Raw genomic sequence first — 27,215 nt, forward strand, 5'->3', positions numbered from 1 at the left:
TCAAGACGAGAAAAACTAGTCGACTATTTTTCACGACTATTCTATTCGGTGTTTGCATGGAGTCGACTAGTAACTAATACTATATTAAACTTTTTATTATAGAGCTTGCAGTAAAAATATTTTGTAAATCAATCCAGATTTTAAGGCCGTACTTCATGTAGTGTTGACAATGGTAATGGTTAAAGCTATAATTCATAAATAAACAAAAAAATTGAGTTCTTCACCATTAAAAAGGAGAACAAGTGCCGCTACTGAGGTGTAAGTGTTCACACAGTCACCACGTTATGGTGGTGATCCTGGGTGAGTAAGGAGTACTATAAATATATATTTACAGGTAGAGAAGTGAATCCCTTTCGACACCTAGTAGCATCGGTCCTCCCCGCCTGCAGTCGCCGCGGTCTGTGTATATATGGCGACACTACACGCTCGCACTCCACCGAGAACTGAACTTGGAAACACGTTGAAAGTGGCACTTTCATTGCGCTCAAGAAAACCTTTTCTTGACAACCACATTCTGATTTTTTACTAATCGTTCACACTGTATGTAAATTCATGAAGTATAGTATGCTGCTATTCTTATAACTAATGAAAATATCTTTTAAGTAATTGATTACACTTGGCGAGTAAGTAAATTAAAACTTTCGATGTAACATATTTTGTGTTTTTTGTAAATTTAGATAACAGAATGAGATGCAATTCTGATGCTCAATTATATTTAACATGTACTAAGCAGTTAGTATCGAAATATTTAAAAGTAAAAGCACCATTATTTTATGGCAATATTTTATAAATTGGTACCCAATTTATTCATATCGATAGTATGAGGAATAAAATAAATAATTTTATAAAAATAAATATTTAAAATAATACTACATGATCATTTTATTTAAATATTTGAATTAAACTTTTAATTTCTAATATTAAATATTATCACTTCAAACCAATTTATACACAAACTATAAATAACAGTTTTAAAGTACTTTTTTTTTAAATAACTGTCATTTAATGGGAAACCAACAGAATTGCACAATTTTATTGTTATTACAATTTCAAGTATTTTTACCATATTAAACTTTTTATTCTAGAGCTTGCAGTAAAAGTATTTTGTAAATCAATCCAGATTTTAAGGCCGTAATTAATGTACTGTTGACAGTGGTAATGTTTGAAGCTAGGATTCATAAATAAACAAACAGATGTTGAGTTCTTAGCCATTAAAAAAGAGAACAAGAGCCGCTACCTATTTTTGCTGGGGTGGTCCTTTTGAGATGAAACTTGTGGCTACTTACTCAGAATAAAATGGCCTTTAAAATGGGGTGTCATTTACCATAGGCTTTCATAATAACTTTTTACTGCATCCTCCTCAGGACGTTCCCTATCAGTGATAAAACATTACATAATGCACCAAAAGATGGGTAAAACCATAGTATACGCGTATACAAAATCTCAATTTTTTTCTTTAACCACTTAACAGATAAAATGGTTGTTCCACACATTTTCAACACCCTGTATATTAGAATTAAATGTTTGCGATCAGAACGACCCAACCAGAACTCAATATTGATAGCTCCAAAGCATCTTTACCTGAAGCGTCTATTTTCCGAAATTGAATGCATGTTAAAATTGTCGTTTGGATGGCTCGTATCACTCCATGGTTTCAGATACATCTATTTACTGCATTAAAAACAGGCCTTTTTTATTTATATCTTTATAGCTTACACAATGTATATGAAAATGTACATAGGCCGTGTTTTATTTTTACAAAAATTAATTTAAAACATGTAGGTAGTGGTTGAGTGTATAAATACTTGGCCTATCCCCAGCATTCTGTAGTATTTCAAGCACACACTGCTTGTCTGTCTGTCTGTCTGTCTGTACCATATCACAGGCACTGCAGTATCTGTTAACTGTCCATAGCCGAGTTGAGAAACCCATCTTATGTTTAGAAAATAACCTTATGCAGTTTATACTATAATTAAAGTTACCAACAATAATCTGGAACTATGATACTAAAGCAGTGTGTTTGTGGTTTGTTGGTACAATTCATTACAATATAACGCAACGACAATATGTTCATACTTAGACCACATTTACATCGCCCCTAATCGAATAACAACCAAAACATGACTACCGTCGTGGATTAAACTAAAGGCAAAAGAATTTTTAATATGATGTTAGAGTACGTTTATATCAGTTTTATTTCAGATAAATTAAATAGATATGTTTTATTTATATAAACCTTTGTGCGAGGAAACATGTTTATTCTATACATATTGTAAATAAGGTAATTTATAAACAATAATGTTTGGCCATTTTGATGTTTGGATGTTTTATACTCAATCATCATACGAAATGTAGTTGATAGATTTAGATGAAATTTGGCATTGATGTTGATGGCTATCCAAACAACATACATTTGTATCGCGAAATACTATTTATTATAATTAAAACAATTATTCCAGAATTGTATATGCATGAAGGAAGTGCCAAATGACGTAGTGTGCTGAAAGTATTTATGGCAGCTATGACGAATTCAAACTTCAGCTGAAAGCACCAAATGAAGGGAGAAAGCACTAATATAACTCAACGAACCATTCACTATATAACTACTGTACGGTAAATGAGACATAGTAGTGCACTGTAGATTTACAAATATTCATATTTTTTAGACTAATACCGAGAAAGCAAGAAAATACAGCGATCTGGATGGTTCGTAAGGTATGCATATATTTATTATGGGGAATTAAAATAATCATAAACATTATTTATTAACACATCGAGACGGTCCAAAAAGGTAAAATTTTTGGGCGTACGTTCATCGTGTTTCGACAAATTATCTCGTAAATAGTTTGACATACAGTGGAGAAGACTTTAGATACATCTCGTGAAAATCAAATTATTCGAAAATGACCAGGAATGGGGGGGGATTGGAATGTCCTCCAATAACCATCACAGGAGTGCTTTGTATGTCATTAAAAAGATATGAGGAACTAGTTGATTAATAGGAATTTGCGTGCGAAGCCAATATAATACGACTACATCATAAGAATAATAACAGTGTTACAAAAGCGAGAAGTTAACAGATTTAACATTCCTTCGGCGTTGAATAGATTTTTCAATCCTACGTAATTTATTCTTTTTTAACACTCAAATTTTCTTTTAAACAGCCCAACAACATTTTAAGCGTTCATAGAGAAAAGTCCGGTCTATACGTTGCATAGTTAGATCAAAAATTAAAAACAGCTTTTCTGGAAATTCACAATAAAACTCAACAAAACGAAAATACAACAACAATAATATTTAAAGGTTATATTTTAAACTAAGCAATTTCATTTTCATTGAATATTGAAAAGTCCTTAGATTTTAAAACTAAAACATTGTTTGGACAATGATGAAAAAATTAACTACAAAAACCTGTAAAAAATTGTGTATAGAAAGCCTGAGACATTGTGCTACATTTAGACCTTCAAACTGCAAAAAGGAATTCTAGGTCTGTTTGTAGGCAGTAAATCTGTTCATATAAAAGGTGCTTAGCAAATTTTCAAGCAACAATCTTGACACGCCTACATTAGGGGCGACCCCTGGAAATTGTCATGGAAATCGTGGAAAAGTTGAAACAAGATAGATATTGAACTGTTCAGGAAACACCATCAGGAAATAAAGCACTTTGGGTACGTACATAAGGTGCTCTACTTTCTGTTAGGGTGACTTATAAAACGTTCATCCAATACAAAATCACTGCTGGTAAAACCTTTGATATCGATCTTTCTTTAACAATCTCCATTTTGTAATAAATAGAACTTACAAGTGCGGTGGCCTATGTTCCAGTAATAAAGAACTTTAAAATGATATCCATATTGACTAGCCTTGCGTTTAAGATTTCCATGATACTTCCCACGCAAATTAGTTGAAAGGTGACTTCCGAACCAACACCAATGGCCGGGCAGGCGGGCTGCTTGTAAGGACAGGATCGCTCAACGGTCACCCATCCAAGCAGCAGCCACGCCGTCGTTGCTTTATTCGGTTATCTCGCAATAACCGCTGTAACCGCTACACTGCGTCATTGGCAGTTACAGGTATATCGTTAGGTTATGCACTGCAGCGTACAGATGACTGTAGGCCTACTCTTAGCGGTCAGTCTAGTCGCTAGTAAGCCTGTACAGTGACCAATTCAAGCCAAAAAAATCGCATCGTTGACGATATCGAATTCACGACTGGATATGTTATAAGATATTATTTATTTCATAAGTATGATAGCATTGTATGAAGCATTACTAAACCTGTCACTGTTCTTAGTTAATTTCTTGATTTAATTCATTCGTGACATAAATTATGCATTTAATATCCAATAAAGACTATTAATATCAGGTATTAAAAAGTATTTCTATTTTAAGGTCATTCTAAATTTTACCATTCCACACGTCTGTTATTATCTCATCAAGAAATAAATAGTGAACGGAATGATCTTTTGATCAGTTTCAAAAATTGTTACCGAACCTTCGTGGATTGGCCTGCTGAAGAAATGAAAAACCAGAGATTACTTTACAACGCAATACTAAATCTATAAGCGATGGCAAAGCGAAAATTTAGTTAATTTTGCACTGTATCACGTGAGTGCAGAGTTCTGGATAATTAAACTTCGTCGATGCTTCAAATAATGAAAAGGAATGATGGAAATTGAAGGAATCCGTGAAATGGTATACGATAAATCCACACCTGTTCCCTGCCCACCCACACCTGGGCCGAGCCAGGCGGACAGTGGCTGTCCGGGGGTGGAAAGGTCACGGCGCCGCCCCCGGGGGTGGCTCCTGCCCTCACCCACCCCCACCCCCACCCAGCTAACAAGATTGAACGTGGCTACTGTGCTCCAACAGTGCATTTATCACCTTGCTACACGCACTTTTAGATCATTCCTTTCCACTTCCTGTCGCAGATAAGATATCATATTATTTGTTTATAAATGGAATTTTAGTAGTATGAATACATTAGTTTAGTTATATATATATATATATATATATATATATATATATATATATATATATATTTGAATATATAAACAATAAGATATGAATTAATAAACAAAATAAATAAAAACTTAATATTTTATGTAAAAGTTTTGAACGCTAGAACACTTTACAAGTTTCTTATCTTTATTTCGAGTAGCATGTGGCAAAAAATACCATATGAACTAACAAACAATGCTTTATGATCTACCTTTTACAAAAAAACTTCTTATATTTTGGATACGGAAACCTGGATGGTGGCTAAAGTAACACAGTAATTTATTTTAATTCTTAATTGGCGTTAGACAATTACATTGTACCCAAAACTTGGCAGAGGTACATTTTATAGTATTCACCTAGAAAAATTGGTAATTTATGGTCATGTTTTTTTAGTACAGGATTTAGTAGTTTAGTCTGTAATGTAAAAAGCTCTAAGTCGTACAAAACATTATAAAGGTAATTTGATTAATCTTGTTGGTTAAAATTTTATTTATTATTTATCTTGTACAATTTTTGAAAAAAAAAAAAAAACACAAACCGCTTTTTTATAATACTTTAGCCCAGGTTATATAACATTGTGATATGTGTTTGTAATATATATTATCGCTATTATTAACACGCAAACGCGCATTATCATGAAGGTAATTTTAGTGGGTTTTGATAGTTTTCTTATTTTACTAATTATTTCAAGTTAAATATTTCTAATAAAGCCTAACAAATTGTGCATTTCATTTGTGGTTTCATATTATTATTTTTTCAGAAAAGTTCCAAATGTTTTGATATTGAATTAAGTATATCTAAATGCTTTCTGGAAACAAACTAGAGAGTCTACTATAATTTAGTTTTCACACGACAAGATATTAAATATTTAATCTGTATTTATTTGACGACTCAGCGTAACAAAAGCAAAGTTGGATTGAATGATATTATCCTCATAAATATCGTAATTATATTATAATTGTGAAAATGTAGTATTTTGAATATATTTGGATAAATTCTGAAGAATGAAATAGGTTAGTAGTTTGACATACATATAATCGTAATCATTATTCGTTCAAGTTGTATTTTATTATATATTAATATCAAATCATGTCTAAAAGCAATGTTATTACACCACTCTTAAATTTCAGAAATCATCCACCCAATAAATATATGTTTAACTTAACAAAGGAAAAACAAAGGTTTTGTTTATTAGAAATCGATTATAAAACTAAACAATGTCCAACTAAAAAGTATGACATTTTAAGCAATAGTTAGTTATTTCTTTTAGCCTTAATTCTTTAAGATACCTTTATTGAAGATACGAGAACACATTTATTTATGGTCTACAAAACATTATAGAAATGTAATATGGTATTTAGGTGACTCTTATAATCATGTTTAGAGAAAAATGGATGAATATACGATATTTTTGCAGTATTATCATATTAGACAGATGTTTGAATGTTGTGACGTGTTGTATTTCTTATAAATATTTCATATTTAAAAGGGTAATATTCTTAACGTACATGTTATTGTAAAAATGTCATTTTTTAAAGTTATAAATAAAATATAAAGTGGTCACTCTTAGATTTATATAACATAGTTATATTGTAAACAAATGTTTTATATGCAGTCGGTTTTTTGCCTCATGACGAAACAGCCAAAGGCTTTTACTTTAAGTACCTACACTACATTACTTCTGAGAGGCTTATAAATAATTTATATTTAAAATGTCTTCAATGACGCTGTTTTATAGTTCTGAGAAAGTATGCAAATAAAAAAAGAAACAAAAAATTACCGCTATTAACATTTCCTTTTCCACAAAATCCGACCCTTCCTCGGAGCCGAAACGTGTTTTTCAGCGTGTTACCCGAACGATTAGAGGGTAAAAAAAAAAAAAAAAAAAAAAAAAAAAAAAAAAAAATTGTTTTGCCAGTGTTAGTAAAAATAATTTATCTAAACTAAATCGATCACTAATATTGACTTCTAGTTTGGCAATCAAGTTCACAGGGAAACAAAGGTACATGTAGTAAAAGAGGAGAATTTGCAGTAATCATAGTGTAAATTAATTAAAATTTGCAAAACGATAAAATATATAAATATTATCTGCGTGACACACGGAAGAGTGTCAAAACTCACAAACAATACGACATGACGTGAGTTTGTACATGACGCACCGCCCACGCTGCACGGCCGCCCCCGCGCTACTCAGCTTAGATGACGTCATCAGCGTGGGACGATATTGTGGCACGGCAGATAATGTTATCAGTCAAGGCGTGGAGGCTGTAAGCGCCGCGATATTGACCATAAACTGTCACGTGACGTATGGTGGTTGGTGTCGCCGTTTACTGTTTACTCTATTCCTTGGTCAAATACTTAGAATAACTTCTGTATAATTAATCGTTAAGAGTAACATAGATCATTAATGATCTTGTCTGTAGTATTACTTTTTTATTTGGTATAATGTTGATGCAATGGCTATTAAACATACACTTACATATTGTGGTATTAGAAATACTTTATCAACAAAAAGTTAGTTGTAAATGTTGAATTTAGCTCCAGTTCACCTTCCTCTTACGTGCAGCATCTGAAATATGATGCTGTTGCAGAATTGACTGGTGAAATGTAGAGTCATGTTCGTCTGAAGGGATCCGAAATAGTCGGTGACGAAGAACGAAGATGTTCGAAACGAACCTCCCGGCATCGTCTAGCTAGACATCAGAGACACCCAGACTACAAATAAATAGTGTAAACTAAGTGAAGAGGCATTGTCATTGTCTCATCAGGTGCACAGATGCGGGTGGTTCATTTTGAGCGCCTTCGTTCTTTGACATAGACTTTTTTTAAATCCCTTCAGACGAACATGACTCCAGATTTCAGGAGTCAAGTCTGCTACAGCATCATATTTCAGATGCTGCACGTAAGAAGAAGGTGAACTGGAGCTAAATTCAACAATTACTTTGAACCAGACCTTCCCACCATAGCTGCTTTACGTATAGAAAACAGTTAGTGACTATTAAAAAGATTACCCTGTTTCTAAGAGTGATTTCAAAGATGTTTAGTTAATTTCATGTTAATGTTAATGGTAGCTTAGAATGACATTAACATCACCTAACGTCCCAAACCACATTGGACCACTCTACCACAGAGCCTAGGCTTTGTTACTTAATCTTAAGCTGCTATTAAGTGATTTTTATTAATGGATAAGTTTTATGTTTTAGAAAATTAAATAGTAATAAAGAGAGGGGGGCCCAAAATTATATTTTGTAAAGAGAGATCTCAACACTAACTGAGTGGTCTATCATACCCAGGAAGGTTCACTTCTTGCTGGTGAACCTTCCAGTAGAAATCATTGTGGGACAGCAAAAACCGATGTGTCACTTAATTATGGACAACTTTAAGAATGTCCAGGAGCGGCACATCACTAACCGCAAGTGTCAAGATCCTGGGGTGCAATGGAAGTTCGATGGGTCTAGTCTACTGCGGGAGGTGATTGTTGGAATTGGTGGGGTTCCCTAAAAGTCAAAGGTTCTTGCCAGCCTAGACTTGAGAGCAAAATCAAAAGATAGGTAATGTTTTAAAATGGTTAATAAATTGATATAATCTCTGACCATGTATATTTATTACACAAGCCGGATTTAAGCAATATCAATCCCTCTATGTGGTTTGTAACACGGTTGTAATTAAATTAACTTTAAAATAAAGTTGTATTTGAATGCCTAGAGCCTAGTTTTTTAATATAAGCATATTTGACGCATAGTATTTTTTTACAATAGATATTTAATTATTTCTTTTTGAAATATAAAAGTCAAATCATAGCAATAACATAAATAAACCCATAAGACTCGCAATATGGTTAGAGTTTTATTGTTTTATTCAGTAAGAGGTGCTTATTCTTCACATCAGCAAGGTATAGGCGGTGATTCAAAGGGGGTGCTAAATCAGCACATGGACACTGTCAAGGCGCTGAATTAGGACCCCTTACTAGAAGGGGGTGCTTATTCAGGGCATGGACACAGCCACTGCGCTGATTTAGCACTCCCTTTCGTGACGTCAAAATGACGTCAGTAGCGAGAGGGTGCTATGTCCAGGGGGTGCTAATTCAGGCGCACCATTCCACCCCCTGCCTGCTTCGACTGGAGAGGCTGGTCCAGAACTGGCTTCCCTTCTTCAGAAGAGACGTAACTGAGATTAATGCTCAAAATCCTTCCTCGTGAATCTCGACAGAAGACGGCCCTTATCCCTAACCTTACCCATCCAGAGTATTCCGTCATTCACGCATAGGTCTCTTTAGGACTAGGTGCAGTTTCCAAGCTTCCTATCCTGAAAGACAAAGAAACGATAGCAATAAAGTGGCCTGTCAGTTTACAGAAATTCAATGGAACAGATACAGAGTACAATATACTAGTCAGTGTATAAGATTAGACCTCGACTTTGCACGTCCAATGTCACAACTAAACTGAGTTTTCCGGTTCAAACACCGCCAAAGACTAAACATTGCTCACTCTATAAATAGCTTAACACAAAAATTCATGAAATATTTCGGGCCTGTTATCAAGATGATTCGGTTTATCTGATGATGATGATTAAAAATTTACACAGCAAAATATTAACAAAGTATATAACAAGTACGTCTCAGTGGTTCTTAATAGAACTCTCTTAACCAAATGAAAAGCGTAGGAAACAAGTTAAAAAGAAGAGAGGCTGAAGTACAAATAATCAAGTACAAAAACTCAATTCTAAAAAGTAAAGTGAATAAAGACAAGGTAGAAGTACACCACAACAGGTGTCGTAAGTGGCTTCTTGAGGTTGGATACAAAATTTCAAATCTATAACTTATAATATTCTCGAGCAGTTCTGACACATAAACAGAAATACATACTCAAAAAGTTGACACGAAAATTATGAATCATTGAACTTATTCTTGTAGAAATGAAGTTCACGCAAAATTGAAAGTACACAAATGAAGTCTTACTCGACATATTTTACCAAATGGTACATTCAGACTTTTGTTAATTAAATTGGGTTTCATATCAGTGTTTAAATAAGAAACGTCCACACATCAAGTTACCACTAAATATTGTTGTATGCATTGCGATAGTTAGACTACATGTGGTAATACATCATATATAAAAACCTCTTTGATTGTACGGTTCTTTTTCAAAAATTTATTTATTTAATATTTTCTCATTGCCATAATGGGTTCCCATAAGACCAAAGTAAAATATTCGTTAACGCTCAGCCAAATCCCATACAGTGATATGCACCATAACTCAACTCAATGTTGCTCATATACAAATGACCTTTCGTGCAATATTTTGTCTACAGGTCAGTTCATTTTGAGACATCGTGGGGACAGACAGACAGACACACAGAAATTAAAATTACCTATTTCCACACCTTACACTGATTATGTCCGTTACATACTTTAGCAAACATATGAAAATTAAATACGAAATTCTCTTGTGCTACTGAACCTAAAGATTCTTTTACATTCATCATTCTGTTTATCTTTCTATCCTTCCAAATTTAATTTTCCCACGCATACGTTTCGTCCATGTGATATTTAATTAGTAAATAATTCATGTTGTAGTTGTTACTCTAAAGGTTTGAAATTTTCACTAATTACATCATTACTTTTCGGTCCCATGTAGATTCACGTCACAAGTTTGCCCCCCCCCCCCACACACATTAAATACCATTCTAGGTTCTTAGTCAAAACAATTCTTTGTAGCATCACTTAAGATACGATACTTCCTTACTTTTCAGTTCTATGATGATGATTCAAGTCATAAGTTTGCCCCACCACACATTAAATACCATTCTAAGCCATTAGCCAAAACAATTACTGTATTTGTAATATCACATAAGATACGATACATCATTACTTTTCAGTCCTATGAAGATGTTTCAAGTCATAAGTTTGCCCCACCACACATTAAATTCCATTCTAAGCCATTAATCAAAACAATTGTTTGTAACATCACATAAGATACGATACATCATTACTTTTCAGTCCTATGAAGATGTTTCAAGACATAAGTTTGCCCCACCACACATTAAATACCATTCTACGCCATTAGTCAAAACAATTGTTTGTAACATCACATAAGATACGATACATCATTACTTTTCAGTCCTATGAAGATGTTTCAAGTCATAAGTTTGCCCCACCACACATTAAATACCATTCTAAGCCATTAGTCAAAACAATTGTTTGTAACATCACATAAGATACGATACATCATTACTTTTCAGTCCTATGAAGATGTTTCAAGTCATAAGTTTGCCCCACCACACATTAAATACCATTCTACGCCATTAGTCAAAACAATTGTTTGTAACATCACATAAGATACGATACATCATTACTTTTCAGTCCTATGAAGATGTTTCAAGTCATAAGTTTGCCCCACCACACATTAAATACCATTCTACGCCATTAGTCAAAACAATTGTTTGTAACATCACATAAGATACGATACATCATTACTTTTCAGTCCTATGAAGATGTTTCAAGTCATAAGTTTGCCCCACCACACATTAAATACCATTCTACGCCATTAGTCAAAACAATTGTTTGTAACATCACATAAGATACGATACATCATTACTTTTCAGTCCTATGAAGATGTTTCAAGTCATAAGTTTGCCCCACCACACATTAAATACCATTCTACGCCATTAGTCAAAACAATTGTTTGTAACATCACATAAGATACGATACATCATTACTTTTCAGTTCCTATGAAGATGTTTCAAGTCATAAGTTTGCCCCACCACACATTAAATACCATTCTACGCCATTAGTCAAAACAATTGTTTGTAACATCACATAAGATACGATACATCATTACTTTTCAGTCCTATGAAGATGTTTCAAGTCATAAGTTTGCCCCACCACACATTAAATACCATTCTACGCCATTAGTCAAAACAATTGTTTGTAACATCACATAAGATACGATACATCATTACTTTTCAGTCCTATGAAGATGTTTCAAGTCATAAGTTTGCCCCACCCACACATTAAATATCATTTAGTCTACGTCATTAGTTAAAACAATTATTTGTAACATCATATCCACATTAAATACAATTCTACGCCGTTAGTCAAAACAATTGTTTGTAACATTGTTGTAACAATGTGTTGTAACTTTTGTCCTTTTCTTTATTTGAAGTTTTTTTGACAATGGAAGGATTGTGAAGGAAACAAGATTTTTCCGGACATTTGCAATCGTTCAGTGATACGAAATCAGTAGCACTACGTTTCGAGGTCTGCAATTTGATCTCTTCTTCAGGTAAATACTTTACTTTTAGTTCCTGACGAAGAGATCAGATTGCAGATCTCAAAACGTAATGTTACTGCTTGTTTGTGTCACTAAACGATGGCAAATGTCCTGAAAAACCCTGTTTCCTTCATTACTTTTGTGTAATTTTAAAGTTGGTCAGTAACACTAACGAGTGTTTGAAGAAGCTATTGAATTACATGAGTATATAACTCTATGACGCTCTATTAACGACTATTACTTCTGAATAAAGACTATTTGACTACTCTGTAACAATTAATGAGCAGTTCACACTCCAACGTTGCCACAGCCAACCAGGACTGACTTGTTTTAAATGTCCCAAGGTCGATTGTTTTGTGCTCCCAAACGCAACGTCAAAACAGATATTTTAAAACGTTAGAACCAGTTTCTACCGGAACTTACAAGGATCGAGGTAAGGTCGAGTGTAACCCGAGCCTAGGGTGTACCCGGCCCTCTGCGGTCACCACTCGGGTCTTGATCGCTAAATTTGAATTTCGGGCTGACATTTTTGGATATCGAATGTCAAATAAGTTTTCACGCCAGGACTAAAACACCAATTATAGAGTATAGAATGTCTATTTTCATGGCGTACGATATCAATTCCTTTTTTGTGAGACATTTGATAGGTCTGAAGACCATTAGATTACAAAATAGGAACTGTGCATTGAAACGGTAAACAACTAATATAATCGTGTTACTTCACCTAGTAAACCTCCGCTGTATAAGAGACTGCCCTGAAGTTTGGAAGGTCTCGGAAATCATCAAGCTATTCCAAATGCGTTTAGCAACTTTACAAAATTAATAAAATCGCAACTAATGCCAGCATTCCTGAATAAATATGCCAATGAGATCTGTTTCATATAATGATGTTAAAGTAAAAAGTAAAGGTGTCTTATTTTACCAGGCGAAGTTAGGACTAAGAGGCCTTCTCTAACACTTAATCTGGGGACCAACGGCTTAAAGGTGACTTCCGAACCACCATCAATGGCCGAGCAGGCGAAATGCTTGCAAGGACAGGATCGCTCAGCGGTTATCCAAGCAGCAGCCACGCTCGACGTTACTTGATCTGGTTATGTGGCGATAAGCATTATACCTGCTACACATGTTCCACAAATGATGTTCTTGGTTCCACAAATGCATTTCGCTTGTATTGCAATATGGGCAATAACTAAATTTATTTAGGACTTTAGAAAAATTTCATGCGGAATGCAGTTTTCATACATTTGAAAAGCTAGATGGATAAAGTAGACTATTCATAAATTTATAAATATAAATAAGTTGAGCAAGATTTCCGAATCATTCTTCCGGTGAGTTCACTTTCCAGAACCAAAACTAAATCTCATCCCCACAAATAAGGGCGGAACACTCTCCAGCGGTCGTGGAGAAAACGGTCCACAAACCTAACAATCAAATTAAAGACCTATGTTTAACCCTTGTATGGATGAATGGCTTGCCAAAAAAGCTACGCAGTGATAAATTTGAATTAGAAAATAACACAAATCATAGTAATAATCTATCACATGGAGTCCAGAGCTTTCTCCTGAATTTCCACAGCGAGTTCAGTAAAACAGTGAAATGGCTCGAGAAGATGAATAAGCCCTTCCTCGTAGAATATTTTCTCTAACTTACGCCGGCAGAAATTTCCTGGTCTAATCCTCAACCAGTCGTAATAAGTAATAATATTGATACGAATATTGTTTCATATTATTCATATTTTAGTCAAAGTTTATAAATCCCTTAAAGCACAACACTTGCTCGCCTCTCAGGGTCCAACCTGAGTCAGGACGTTGAGATCTTCTATTAAATTACATAAATATTTAATTTTTGTAAATGACGTAACTTGTCCTTTCCAATTAATACTTAGGTACTGACTTATATATAAACGACCAAATCAATTTCTTTTTCAACCGTAGCCTAATTTGGTCTCAACAAAATGTTAAGACACTACACAGATTTAAACATGATTTGATATAAAACAAAAAAGTTAAGTATCAAATTCATTCAAGACAAACTAATTCCATTTGCTCTGTATATTTGACTTCCTTAAAGAAGAAAATCATTGTATAGGGACTGTAATTTCTATAATTAATACAGGTACCGGTAGTGTAAATAATACAAATTAAGTTTTAACTTTTAACTTTCATTTTTTCCAATTGTATAGCCTATCAAACAGGATAAAATTGAGAAATCACAACCTGCTAACCGTAATATATACCTGTGGAGATCAACAGTTTGTGCTGAGCAAGCTGTGTATGCAGTTGGGTTAACAGAACAGTAATAAAATATATAAGTTAAAAAGAGGTAGAAGAGAAATTGATAACAGTGATGTTGAAGAACTCAACAAAAACGATGTAGTGAGTGGTTACCAGAGAGTTGTATAGCAACCGAAGATAACAGGGTACTACTCTGAGTGGGGAATACCGACTCGCTACGTACGTCGGGGGTTTGGAAAGTCGATATCGAAGAGAAGACATCGTGAAAAGGGGGGAAGAAAAGGGAAATCAAATGGACGTGAGCTGGAGAAGAGTTGCCGACAAGAGAATGTGATGAAGAGCAGTCCGGTTTGTTAGGTCGCTGGGTGTTATCCTGAGGAATGATGTCAGCGACCCTCTGACCTGTTTAGCTTCTTGAGTCGCGGATGTGCGAGCCACAAGCGAATATCCGGCCACTTTCTCTCAAACACTCGCATTTCACTAATTGACCGGTGGCATTGTTATCGACTTGAGCGCGCGTTTCTACGTGCAATCGACGCGATTTCGCCGCCACGCGCTCGCTGTCCGCGGCGATCGTTGTCTACTCGTGGGAGTCGAGGCCTTTCTTTGTCGAACACTGATTCTACAACTCTTTTATGGCTGTTGTACACTGTGAGATGGAACAATTAGTCAGACGATGTGAATTATTCAGTGTAAAAATTAAATGCAATGAATATTTATATTTACACTTTGTATTTGAATTACTTTATCGTCCAGTCACAGGATCCTGGAAATTTCTCAAAAGAAAAGTAAACATCCCAAAATTTCTTTTTGGGACTTGACTTGATTTGACGATCCCACATAAACTTTGTGGTTACCTCTTTGTCTTCATCGTCCTACCTGATGTCCCAGTTTGCAAAATACCGCCATATTCAATTTTTAAAACTAATATAATTTGGTTTGGTAGTCACGGTTGCGCTATGGACTTCTTGTTTGGGGCTCGGCACCTCAGTACTTACCAAAAAGGAGTTTCGTTTTACAGAAACGAATTGTGCGTGTTGTAGCTGGCATATCTCGTAATAGAAATGCATTTAAAGAGCACAGCGTTTTGAATTTCCCATCTTTGTACATCTACGAGACCATGATCTATGCCAGGTTTCATTGTGCAAATGTAGTAGATGGAGCTGCTATACATGACCACAATACGCGAGCCCGAGTAGACCTGCGACAAACCCAACATCGCTCGGCTCTGGCGGGTGGACTGCCTCAAAACTCAGGAGATAGGTTTTTTTGAAACTCCCCAGTTATTTATAAAATATAACAGAAAAAACCCATTAAAAACAACCAAAAGAATCCCACAGAAAGGGAGTGTTTTTACTCCGTTGGGGTGTATCTTAGCATAAACTCTATTAAAATGATAGTTTGTATTGTCTTTATTATTAAATGTAAATTTCATTTCTTACTGTTTTTGACTTTCATACAAATATTTTATTTTTAAATTGTAATTTACAACAATGTAATGTTTGTATTACATGTCCACGACGCGACGGTAGAAATGCGAAGATTAAATTTTGACCATTAACATCGGGACGGTCACTATGTATCCGGGATGTCTGGTGCCGTGAAACCGCCAAGGAGGAAGGACTAATGGTAAAAGTGTTCAAGACTGTGTGGATGGCGGTAAAGATCCAATTTCGTTTGTATGATATAACTCACAAGCGACCATCACTCATCTACAGTTGAGAGGTTCTCAGATACCAGGGCCATTTACTAAAAGGTTCGAGCTAATATGAATGATGGATACTTATAATGGGTGTCACGGATTAAAATGGAATGTACAGTTTCGACCAATATCAATATTTTCGTCAGATTCATTGATCATTAGTTCCCTTAGAAAACTGGAAATCTTCCAATAAGAGTAGTGTAAAGTTCTGACAAGGATAGCAAGAATGGTAATAAGTAACTCCTTATCGTTACTTGTGGTAAAATTGTAGTCCGCAAATAAAAAATTGAAAACGGCAATTACATAGGATTCATTTTGTTTGAAGTCACCAATCGTTAATAGCGAATTTGAATTATACCAGGTGGGAAGGGTTGACTCAATGTGAATGTTACATTTAGTCCTAGTCCAGTTCACCTTCCTCTTAGTGCAGCGTCTGGAATCTGACGCTGTCACAGACTGGACTCCAGGAATCTGGAGTCTGAAGAGATGCAAAAAAGATCGGCGACGAAGAAGCTCAATAGTAACTCTTTATACAGTTCCGCTATCAGCGACATCTAGTCTACAACATAATATAATATAATATAGGTGAAGATGAACTCTCATTGTCTCATCAGGGGCATAGTAGTTGAGTGCACTACGATGTTTTAGGCGCGATCTCTAAGGAGGGTGGAGCAACTTCTGACCAAGCCGTATTGGGGACTGATAATATGAATCCTTTTTATGAGCAGAACTAACATTGTCTACTCTTCTTGCTTCTAACTGTTGTTCTACAACCGATAGCAACATACGACCTTATTTGGGTTGTGCAGGATAATTCGGCCGTCGAATTTAAATGTCTGAAGAGAAATTTTACCTCTGATTACTTCTATTATAACTAGATTATTAGTCTTCAAATACTAAATTTGATGCATAACCACAAATGTACGATACAGAAGTTGGTAAAAATCGTTACTTTGTAGTGAACATAGAAGTAACATCTTAACCATACATTGGAATTAAATAATAGTACACCAATAATAAGTTGTAAAATTTGTCTGAAGTTGAAATGCTATAATAAGTAACATATTACATATATTAGGCAGATACTTTACTTTTATACAATGTTATTTTAAAATATACTTTATATTAACTTTCACCACCACTTAGTTTATCGCTATGTAAATAAAAATATCACGCCTAACTATGGATGAAATAGTATTAAATCCTGTGTAAGCAAACACTGTATTAAATCAAATAGAGTATACTATGTTTATCTTTTTTACATTCAAAGATGTAGTCTTTGTTTGTTGCTTAAACTATAACTTTGATTGACCGTGAAGTATTGCATCTTTAATTGTAGAATTTCTTGAATTTACGTATTTGTTAAAATACCGATTGTTTTGTGATGGGGAATTGCTATTGACATAAGAGCTGCTATTGATCGTGAATGACGGACTACTACAATTAAGATTCGTATTTTGTTGCAAGAATCAAGTAAACCTATCGGCAGCTTAAACAACTAACACTGGAACGTTGAGAAATTGATCAAATGCGTTCAATCAAAGCAACAGTGCTTCTGGTGTTGAGGGAGCTTATGATTTGTCTTGACCCAATAAACAGATATCGGAGACTTTTAAAGTTCCATTTTACACTCTAGAATGCTCACCACTCAGTGGCAGAGCTGAGTGTTCTCTAGGAAGTGCTTGAAAGCTGGCGTGCCTTCTGGTGTTATAATGGCTTCAGGAATCCGATTGACAAAAGCTCCGCACCGATTTGGCAGAGTAGCTTGTCTCAAGACATAGTGATGATGTTGACGAGTTTGAGCAACGCCAAATTCCATCGAGATTGCGTTGTTGCAAGCGAGCGGCACGAGCACGGTGCAGCGGTGCAATGTGCAGCGAGTGTTCGCTATCTGAGTGTTGCAAGGTCGTCTAGGGCGCTGCACGCTCGAGGCCGGGCGTTGACCTCTCATGTTTTGTCACTGAGCACGGCCGCCCTCCGAGGTGTATGCCGCAGTCGGATCGTCCTCCGGTAACCGAGGCCGCGGCCCGAGGCGGCAGAGTGATGTGTAGGACGTTCGTCGACCTCCACATTCCTTCCTGCGGGAGTCCTTCATTAGCATCGGTATCTCCTACGGATTGGGTTCGCGGTACGATTACACGGCTATGGCTTCGGTGTTGCCATCCCTTGGTCGTTGTTAGTGAAAATAGTTGTTTTCGGTCATCATCACGATTTCTACGTCAACAGTAGCAATGAAATGTATTGGGATGCGAACAGCATTTCACAGTACTTAACTTAGTTACGAAGAGTTTATAAAAACAAAAATTGTAATATCACCGTGGGAATTACAACTGCTTGCTATGACACTTCCTCATTATTATGTGTTACTGAGTATCTAACGCTAAATGAGGTAATTACCATGGTCCATTTAAAGATAAAACTACTTCAGGGTAGACAGTACTTCTGGTTAGGTTATAGGACACACTGTATGTACATTTCCCAAGTGTGAATTTGGAAACAGAATTTATACAAAACTGCAAAGACATGTAAAAGTTGTAAATTGCAGTGGTTAAAATGCTCTCTGCCAATGCGATTTTTCGGTACATTTGTATGGATTTTGTTTTTAAGCACAACTCAATATAATATAAAATTGAAACTCCCAGGTCTTGTTCGCGGAATCCACACAGCTTCAAACAACAGTTTTATGATAATTAGTTGTTTGTTATGGTAATTAGAACAATATTTAGGAAGATAAATGTAAAGGCTGTTTTTAAAGGTTCTTTGTGCTTTACATGTAACGCCGAGCTCAGATCGGATCGTCACATTATAGTAGGCCGAGAAACATATTTTTAGCTCCACGTTCCAAAAGGGGTTGTGAGTACGTCTAGCGAATAATCTGCTTGTTTGAAGTTTATTTTGAAATTTTGGGATTTAAATGGATTAGTAGGATTACGGAAAGTCACCATCGCGATGAGTCACAAAAACTGCAACACGACGTTTCGAGAATTGGAATCTGCTGTCTTTTTCATGTGCGAAATCCTTAAATTAAATCTTAGAGTTAACAAATATAATAATTGGCAAACACGATGCCAGAGCCAAAACATTCTAAAATTATACATCAGAACCGTATAATAGCCCAAACCTAATACACAGGAGATAACAACACTTCAAGTCAGATACACATCTGTAACACATGATTGACACGACATAGGAGGTAACCAAATATCTATAATTTATCCTACATTTTGTCTTGAACAGCAGTAGTTCCATGACTACCTCATAAAGAATTGATCAGAGATATTTAAAGATCTTGGAACAAACACCAGAAGAATCAATCTTTATCGTGTAATATGATATTATAATAAACTACCAAAACGATGCGATGTTTTAACCAAATAAATACAGTACTGATGACAAGAGTAAGCAGGTCACGTGACACTTCCGATAAGACTCGGCAAGTGCGCACATGCCTGCTACTATACTCCACGCAATGAAGGAAACCTTAGACACCAAGTTTCGCTAAAAAAAATCAAAAAATTCTGTTTAGATTTTTAAGAATAATATTTAGTAATATAATAAACAATTTTAAGGAAGAGTATCCTTATAGGAAAAATATATAAACAGGGCGAATATAATAATAATTTAATAAAATGTATTTAAAGATATTTGAATTATTGTTTATAATATATATGTTTCTATAATTTAATAACGTATTTCTACACAGGATCATAAGTAAATAATTTTATATTGCTATATAGTAGTTATTTTGTTCAACAGTTAACGTTTTCACGATTATTCACCAGACTTTTCATACATTTCTCGTGTACCTCGTAGAATAACTTGGGCCACAATTAATAGTATAAGGTCCTCTGGATCTGGGGAATGTCTTTAGTATAAAATATTGCTTGACTTGAGTATTGTTCGGTTGAAATATCTCTTGAATGAAATATCATTTGTCCGATATATTGTTTACTCGAAATACCCTTTGCTGGAAGTATTTTTTGATTGAATTACAGGCTTTATAAAATATAGTTTTTCTGAACTGTTTCTCACAAATACCAATAGTTCTAAATCTTATTTGCTTAAAATATTGCCATCTGTAACATAGATTTCTGTTTGAAGCGTTGTTGGTTCTGCTTATAGTATTCTGTTTTTGTTTGTGTTAAAAATGGCTTGACTAAAATATCGTTTGATCAATTTGTACGCGAAAACAAATAGTTTGTTGCGAATATAATTTGTCTAAAGTATTGTTTGTTCTACAAATAGTTTGGCTGAAATATTGCTTATTCTGTACACTCGTAGTTCACCCAGAAAGAAGAGATGGTGGAAAAGTACAAGATTGACTCAACCTCACTCATATGAGTACTACAATCTTGTAGTCTGTGCTGTAAACACCGACATAATTTATCGAACTAAATTGTTTGGATTAACGAGGTAGTAGTGTTTATCGTTATAAAACCTATAACAATAACTTTTAAACCGTCAGTCATTCATAACTTTTCTTTATATACGATTAGTTAGATCCCCGTTCTTGTGATTATTTGTGCTCGGGACTTGCATCCTGTGCAGTGACAACGCTTGGGCTGGACTCCAAGCACCTTTTGGGTATGTTTGAACCCTTTTCTTTCCCTTCTTTACTTCTTTCTGTTCTTTATTTGTGTATGTATTAATGCCTGCCCCACCTGACGAAGAGAATAAATTTCAATCCTCGAAACGTTGTGGTACACCTTTAATAACTTATAGCGACGGCAAATATCCGAAATCCTGTTATCCTTTCAAACCTTCCACCGTCAATTACAAACTTTAAACAAAGAATACGATTAGTATTATACACAATATAACCATGTTATAGTTTTAACTAAAACAAGATTTACTGATAATAGTAGTTGCCACTACTTTTTTTTTTTTAAAAAAAGGTAAACCCAAGCATGATAATACCAGATATTAGTTGGAATGTAGGTAAATGGGCATCCAATATAATTTTTTGTCAATCATATTATTATTATACAAGTATTCTGGAGCTAGACTGTAAAATGAAGAATGTATTTGAAGGACTAGAACAAATTAATGATTTTGTTCGGCCCCTACCACCATTATTCAAAAATCTACAAAGAGGGATGAAAAATGCAAATATTATAAATACAAAACATTTCAAGTGCTCAAAATAAGTAAGTGGACACAAAGAGTGCATAGGAGATACTATTGTATTACAATTACCGGAATTTTAATACACGATTTTACTTATCTTTTAGTTAGTATGCTCTATTTTCTTTAGCATATTTTGTGGTGTTACGATAGAGACAAATATCATTTGACCCCAGACAAAGATATCTATCTAATAAAATCTACTTCAAAAAGAGAATAAAAAAATGAGAAACTTGTTTTAGGAGGAATTTTTATCCTCCGGAGGATGAGAAATAAGGGATAACCAATTAATAAACATCTCTTTTGAACTCGGGCAGGACATGTTTTTTATTATTTACTTTCCTTTTTACCACTTCAAGATATTACAGATAACCAATAGTTCACACCATTTGTGCCTTATCCTTTCAAATAAGAGTATCAGTTGTCACAACAGGTGTACAACAAAGTTAAGTCAAAGTTAGTTGGGCCAAGCTGTAAAATCACCTGAGCCAATAAACGTGACGGTTTGATGGCTAAGTAAGTGCTAATCCTCCAGTAAGGTCCCGCCGGACCGGATCGGTAGCCGACGAAGGGCGAGCAGAGCCAGACCGGCAAGTCGGTGTCCCCGGCCGCCGGGAGACACCCACCTTGTCACTTTTTACGTCGCGGCCAGACATCGTACATCGTCCGCCTGGTGAGGTCCGGCGGGCGACGTAAGGCGCAGGCGCAGTGCTCTCGGCGCGCAAGTCCGATTCGGCGTCGTGCCAGTCGACAAAATGGCGCTGTTCGCGAGCCTAACCTAACCTCAAAGTCGTCCGCTCGCCGCGCCGCCGGTACGTCGTCCGGCCTGGATGTTTTTTATCGGACAATCAGAATGCGGTAATTGTCGAGCTCATCCTCTCCCGAACGCAGCACACACGAACCTGTTCCGACCGCCTTTATTGAAACTTAGTCACATTTTAAAACGGTTTAGCTCTTCTTTTACGCCGTTTTCATTGTGTACTGCGCAGTACTGAGGCGCTGTGAGCCGCCACTACCGGTACTGATTTACTACAGGGTAAAACAAAGGCTTAACCAATTACCATTTTAATTTCATCGTTACGACTGACTTGGCTCTTAACACGCCGTAATTCTAATAGGCACAGAAGATTGAAATTTTTATGGGAACTCATCGCGCCTGTGCCGCTCGAGGTAGTTAAGCTACTGTAGTAAATCTTGTTCGGTTATGGGAAGACGGGGTATTATATGTCAAAGGGGTGAACGTGTTGTAACAATTTCTAGCAGAAGCAGCAAACGTATTGGTGTCCATTAGACGGTACTTTGGTGAACGAAAGGTCACAGAACTACACGTTTGTTCTGATAGTAGTCATAGATATAATTATGTAGTAGTTGTGATCGTACCTGGACTGAGGTACAGCTCTCACGGGGGACAATTTAATTTTCTGTGCTACACCAGGAATTCAAACTTTGTGCATCATGGCAAACATGAATACCACGAAAATAGCAGTTTTTGTCATGAACGCTCACATCTAAATCAAAATAGCAAAGTGAAAAAGTTATAAAACAGAAGCTCAAAACAGAGTTCAGTGTCAAATTCATTCAACGGTCTTACCTGAAGTTGTGACTTTACCTAAGCGAGCTTCATTCTCAAGTGACGACTGTGGTCCATGACCACACTAGTGGGTGGGTGCATGATATTAATATGACATACAAGTAGAGCCTTGTTATGAGTGACACGTCACTATAGTGAAGTCGCTTATGGCGGACTACTTGCAAGCATGTTCATAGGCAGGTATAAACTAGTATAGTTATTTGTAAAGCTCTCAGAAGGTAAGTAAATACTTTTGTTATTCTTGTTGTGAAACATCCTAGTCAGAAAGGCATAGTATGCCCAATCCACGCCTTGTTGGAAGTATGCCTTTGCTAGTTTATTGTTGTGATCATACCTCACAACAAAGTTTGTGCAATTGTTACGGATTCTATGTATGAGACATGTATTGATATTATATTGCTTTGTACATTTACACAGTTTGCTATGCAACTCATACATGTTGTCCTTGCAATAAAAGAATTTGATTTGATTTGATTTAATAAGTTCAATGATAATGAAGTGTATACATTTAATAATCGTGCATCACAAACACCTATGAAAGATCGCTGCAGCATAAAATAAGTACCGACTTTTTATTCACTATCTTCATGCAAATATGTTTAAATATAGTTTTGGAAATAAAGTAATTTAACTTAAATACTGATTTTTGTAGTGTTTTCATGATAATTTTTATGATATGCGAATATAAGTTCATAGTTTAATGCATTTGTGATGTGCCAAGAAATTACCGTAGGTATACCACAACCACAGCTAGGAATTTCTGAAGAGCTAACCGATATCCTTAATGAACGTAGAGATCATTGTGTGTTTCAGTTATAGAAATTCTATTAAAACTTAACTTGAACTATGGTTTACCTTCAGTAGTTCTCCATAAAAGATTCATTTTTTAGTGATATAATTTTAGGATTTACATATTGTTATTCTCTGGATTTGCAAAACCAGGCTCAAATAAATGGAAATTTTGGAGGTGAAAACACAACTCTAACGCAGTTTTCTCAGATCGTCTGGTGATTCCATCAATTCCTATAACCGAAGGACTCCGCCTGCCCGCATCGCCTCAAGGCCAGACGCCACGATCCGTTTTTTGTCTCGTTCTCAAGGCGACCTGCCGCCCGCTGCTGACCTACCTCACTCGTCATAACCCGAGAGCTTTTATTTTTTACGGCCTCGGTCGACTCCTGCTCGAGCCTGTCCACGGCCGCCCACGCACTTCTGTAGGAAGACGCGATGTTGTGTCCCATTGGCCACAGACTCGACATTCCCTTGTCGCTGTTCCAGTCTGTCCACGGCCGCCCACGCACTTCTGTAGGACGACGCGATGTTGTGTCCCATTGGCCGCAGACTCGACATTCCCTTGTCGCTGTTCCAGTCTGTCCACGGCCGCCCACGCACTTCTGTAGGACGACGCGATGTTGTGTCCCATTGGCCACAGACTCGACATTCCCTTGTCGCTGTTCCAGTCTGTCCACGGCCGCCCACGCACTTCTGTAGGACGAAGGGATGTTGTGTCCCATTGGCCGCAGACTCGACATTCCCTTGTCGCTGTTCCAGTCTGTCCACGGCCGCCCACGCACTTCTTCTGTAGGACGACGCGATGTTGTGTCCCATTGGCCACAGACTCGACATTCCCTTGTCACTGTTCCAGTCTGTCCACGGCCGCCCACGCACTTCTGTAGGACGAAGGGATGTTGTGTCCCATAGGCCGCAGACTCGACATTCCCTTTGTCGCTGTTCCAGTCTGTCCACGGCCGCCCACGCACTTCTGTAGGACGAAGGGATGTTGTGTCCCATAGGCCGCAGACTCGACATTCCCTTGTCGCTGTTCCAGTCTGTCCACGGCCGCCCACGCACTTCTGTAGGACGAAGGGATGTTGTGTCCCATAGGCCGCAGACTCGACATTCCCTTTGTCGCTGTTCCAGTCTGTCCACGGCCGTCCACGCACTTCTGTAGGACGAAGGGATGTTGTGTCCCATAGGCCGCAGACTCGACATTCCCTTGTCGCTGTTCCAGTCTGTCCACGGCCGCCCACGCACTTCTTCTGTAGGACGACGCGATGTTGTGTCCCATTTCCACAGACTCGACATTCCCTAGTCGCTGTTCCAGACTGTCCACGGCCGCCCACGCACTTCTGTAGGACGAAGGGATGTTGTGTCCCATAGGCCGCAGACTCGACATTCCCTTGTCGCTGTTCCAGTCTGTCCACGGCCGCCCACGCACTTCTGTAGGACGACGCGATGTTGTGTCCCATTGGCCGCAGACTCGACATTCCCTTGTCGCTGTTCCAGTCTGTCCACGGCCGCCCACGCACTTCTGTAGGACGACGCGATGTTGTGTCTATTGGATGGAATTGTCCGCTACAATTTAGGAAATAAATTGCTACAAAATAAATGATCTTGAACAAACGCAAATAGCAACATTAATTGGGTTAAAAAATATTTCTATCATATTAAAAATGCTCTTAATGGTTAATTCATATTACAATAACTGGTTTAAAATGTATCATAATAACTACGACTGCAAGCCATAATAGCAAACTGTTATTATTGCATGCGTGTTCAAACACAGGATAATCTTAGTTCCTTATGGTGTAAGCGGCTATTGTCATTACCTTGTTTGTTTTCAAAGTTTTCACCTGCGCAAAAAGAAGTTAACAAAATTCAATTTTTGGAATATTTCGTTACGCTGGGGCATGTTCAGTCAACATCTGTTAAACTAAAACAAGTTTTTAATTGGGCTAAAAAATAACTTACGTGGCGTGGACTGAAAATTCAATTGTAGTCGAAATTCTAGCATCAGGGAGTAAAAATAAAGCTTTAGTGTCTTATATTTTAAGCAAAAGGAGAACAAGTGTCGCTACTGAGGTGTAAGTGTCTACACAGTCACCATTAGATGGTATACTGGGTGGTAATGCTATCCTTTATTTATCTATGTACAGGTAGAGAAGTGGATCCCTTTCGACACCTAGTAGCATGGTCTCCCGCCTGCAGTCCCCGCGGTCTGTGTATATATGGCGACACTACACGCTCGCACTCCACCGAGAACACTGAGCTTTTAAACGCTAAACAATTAAAATAATTTGATCTTAACAGAAGTAAAGGTTTATTGTTTTACACTTCATGGCAAAACGCTGATATTATTGAGTTGAATACTAATATTTACAATAGACAAATTTGTTATTACAATTTGACTCAACTCACAACATGTCACGTGACATGTTTTTTTATCGATTCTTACAGTGTATTCAAATAATATAGTGAAGTGAATATTTATATTTCATTTTTTATTAACAGTTTGTCGTAACAGTATTAGTTAATTTTAACGTGTTTAACTTTCAACATATATAAGTGGCAAAATATAATGCGATCTATTCCTCATACGTAAAATTTTAGTTTTTCAATTCCGTCTACCAAGTTTATAGACATACAGTCAAACTTGAATTTTAACGTTTTTGATTCGAAGTTTCGGAAAGTTTTGGACTTTTACCCCGGTCTCATGTCAAGTGCATCAATACGCCACACCACGTGCTAGAATTCCTTGGGTTTGAGAGCAAAATTTGAGCTAATTTCATTCTCAATATGTCCTACAGACAGACATACATAAAATTAACTTTTTCTTCCTCCAGCAGGCAAGTTTGGCTCATCAAGTTGGTTTCCATAGAAGTACACAATAAAATCCTGCATACCAAGTCACCAAAGGATGACTTTGGGGTAGTTAACATTTGCGTAGAATTAATTGTAAGCTGTTTATGAAGGAACTTGCAGAGAGAATAGAATAGTTTCGTTTAAGTATTTTGACAGATATGTGTTACAATGACATAAAGTACATACAGAGTGTTCCTTTGAAAACTTCAAACTCGTATTAAAATACTTATAGCCTAAGTATCAACATTCTGTAAACGGGAGTGTTTAGTACTAATTGGGGGGGGGGGGATATTTTCAAAGTGGGGGTGCTCACCCCTTGCTCCCCCCCGTACCCAAAGCCAAAATTTTAAGCTCATAAAAATTCTGTATTTTAGTAAAACAAAATTGAAATCGGCCAAGTCGTTTGGTATCAGCAGCCAATAATGTAATTTCTTACACAACAATTATTAGTCTACAAACTACTGTACTACTGCTAATAACAACAAACCTACTCACTGAATACTGTTTTAAATCCTTTGTAAACTTCAAATCAAATGTCCAAATTGGTACCATTGTTGTTAAAGCAAAAAAATAACCTATTTTGAAATTCTTGCCTAACCTGTCTGAATGTTTCTCTGGTTAAGCGTCTGCACTCAGCAGTGACCCTGTTTT

The sequence above is a fragment of the Homalodisca vitripennis genome, chromosome 5, assembly GCF_021130785.1.
Source record: "Homalodisca vitripennis isolate AUS2020 chromosome 5, UT_GWSS_2.1, whole genome shotgun sequence".
Lineage (NCBI taxonomy): Eukaryota > Metazoa > Arthropoda > Insecta > Hemiptera > Cicadellidae > Homalodisca > Homalodisca vitripennis.